The sequence below is a fragment of the Schistocerca piceifrons genome, unplaced genomic scaffold (assembly GCF_021461385.2).
Source record: "Schistocerca piceifrons isolate TAMUIC-IGC-003096 unplaced genomic scaffold, iqSchPice1.1 HiC_scaffold_1352, whole genome shotgun sequence".
In the NCBI taxonomy this organism is placed as follows: Eukaryota; Metazoa; Arthropoda; class Insecta; order Orthoptera; family Acrididae; genus Schistocerca; species Schistocerca piceifrons.
In genome coordinates, this window is record NW_025727183.1 from 30,001 (window position 1) to 32,500 (window position 2,500).

The 2,500-nt window shown below is 57.7% G+C and overlaps 1 non-coding gene across 1 annotated transcript in view; it reads right to left on the minus strand.

Annotated features, from left to right (window-relative positions):
• The window catches only part of LOC124732514, a 1,909-nt gene extending 873 nt beyond the window's left edge, over nucleotides 1–1,036 (minus strand). Inside the window, exon 1 of the ribosomal RNA XR_007008746.1 lies at nucleotides 1–1,036. This exon is cut by the window's left edge and continues 873 nt beyond it. This is a non-coding gene — a ribosomal RNA (small subunit ribosomal RNA).
• Nucleotides 1,037–2,500: the final 1,464 nt, after the last annotated feature.

Below are 2,500 nucleotides of genomic sequence, written 5' to 3' on the forward strand. Positions count from 1 at the left end.
CGCTTCTGTTCGTCTTGCGACGATCCAAGAATTTCACCTCTAACGTCGCAATACGAATGCCCCCGCCTGTCCCTATTAATCATTACCTCGGGTTCCGAAAACCAACAAAATAGAACCGAGGTCCTATTCCATTATTCCATGCACACAGTATTCAGGCGGGCTTGCCTGCTTTAAGCACTCTAATTTGTTCAAAGTAAACGTGCCGGCCCACCGAGACACTCAATAAAGAGCACCCTGGTAGGATTTCAACGGGGTCCGCCTCGGGACGCACGAGCACGCACGAGGCGGTCGCACGCCTTCGGCTCGCCCCACCGGCAGGACGTCCCACGATACATGCCAGTTAAACACCGACGGGCGGTGAACCAACAGCGTGGGACACAAATCCAACTACGAGCTTTTTAACCGCAACAACTTTAATATACGCTATTGGAGCTGGAATTACCGCGGCTGCTGGCACCAGACTTGCCCTCCAATAGATACTCGTTAAAGGATTTAAAGTGTACTCATTCCGATTACGGGGCCTCGGATGAGTCCCGTATCGTTATTTTTCGTCACTACCTCCCCGTGCCGGGAGTGGGTAATTTGCGCGCCTGCTGCCTTCCTTGGATGTGGTAGCCGTTTCTCAGGCTCCCTCTCCGGAATCGAACCCTGATTCCCCGTTACCCGTTACAACCATGGTAGGCGCAGAACCTACCATCGACAGTTGATAAGGCAGACATTTGAAAGATGCGTCGCCGGTACGAGGACCGTGCGATCAGCCCAAAGTTATTCAGAGTCACCAAGGCAAACGGACCGGACGAGCCGACCGATTGGTTTTGATCTAATAAAAGCGTCCCTTCCATCTCTGGTCGGGACTCTGTTTGCATGTATTAGCTCTAGAATTACCACAGTTATCCAAGTAACGTGGGTACGATCTAAGGAACCATAACTGATTTAATGAGCCATTCGCGGTTTCACCTTAATGCGGCTTGTACTGAGACATGCATGGCTTAATCTTTGAGACAAGCATATGACTACTGGCAGGATCAACCAGGGAGCTGCGCCAACTAGAGCTGAGCAGCCGGCCGCCCGGGAGTGTGTCCCGGGGGCCCGCGCGAACACGCAAGCGTCCGCTCAATCATTCTGCAAACAGGAGGAGGCTGAGCTCCCCTGCACAATACACCTCGAAACCCTCTCAGGTCCCGGCGGCGCGCAGCGCCGTCCCAAGTACTTGGTCGGGTTCGAGAGAGGCGCAATCGCCCGGAGTTAGGCGAGTAGACGCTTTCGGTGCGACCACCCGTGCTCCCAACTGAGCTTGCCGCTGCCGACAGAGGCCCGGGAGCGTGCTGTCGTGGCATTGCCGGCGGGAGACAACACGCGCCACCTACGGTGACCGGCAGCTCCAACGCCAGCGCCACAGAAGGACAAAAGCCCCACTTGGGTGCCGAAGCGAACTCTCCCAGCACAGCGCACGCGCCAACACATCCGCACAGCTGCGATACAAACCACCAGCGAGAACCGCTGGGGCGACCGAGCAGCAGACGGCGTCGCGGCGCCGAGCGCCGGGCGGCGGCGCATCCTCAACGCACACAGTCCTCAATCGGACCAGCACACTGAAGATGTCCACCGCGCTTCGCACCGGGCCCGCGAGGACCTACTTTGGCCGCACGGCGCCGCGCGCAGGGTGCGCCGGCGCGCAGCTGCGACGCCTGCCGCGTCCGTCGGCCGGCGCGCCTGCCACTGGCCGCCCCCACCAGCCGGCTGTAGCGCGTGCGCCCACGCACCGCGCGGCCAGCACGCCGGGAGGCGCCCCCTCACCGGCCGGGGACGGTCCCACCCAGCCACCACCGCGTATCGCTTCACACCCAGATGCCGTTCAGTTTCATCGGCATGGTGGGTATCGCTGGAACAACCGGTTAGTACCTCAACCTATCGTCGCCATCACCGATTCACCCCTAGCGAGAACAACCGCACCACAACGGGTTACCATTTCTTCATTTGCGTAACTTCACCAGAAAACGTAGGCGTCCATCGCCATTAGCAACTTCAACGATTATTGCATGCCTGTGTCAGGTGTCACGCCACACTACGTCTGCCCACATACACGCAACAAAATGTGCACGCCTAGACAATACGTGGAAGGTGGCCCCCGTACGTATGCGATGTCCATTGCTCGAACGACTGTCAACCGGCCTCTGTAGCATGTCGCAGATATGGAACGCGGTGCACCATGCTATCACGGTGTTTGAGGAGAGACGACTAGGTCCGAATACATCAACACACAGCTCATGCTGATCGCCATCCACGGCGTCCGTTCCTCCCACACGTCTCTATGGCGTACCACACTGCAATCCAGCTCTCATAGGGAGACGACACGTAGCTGCGTGCACAATATTTGCACTGTATGGTCCGCCGTTTTTGGGCGCAGTCGTTGTACGGTCACACATGTGCCACGATGTATCATTCAGTACATAAGGACGAATGTGCAGTACAGATTGTGGTTCACGCGTACGACATCAGC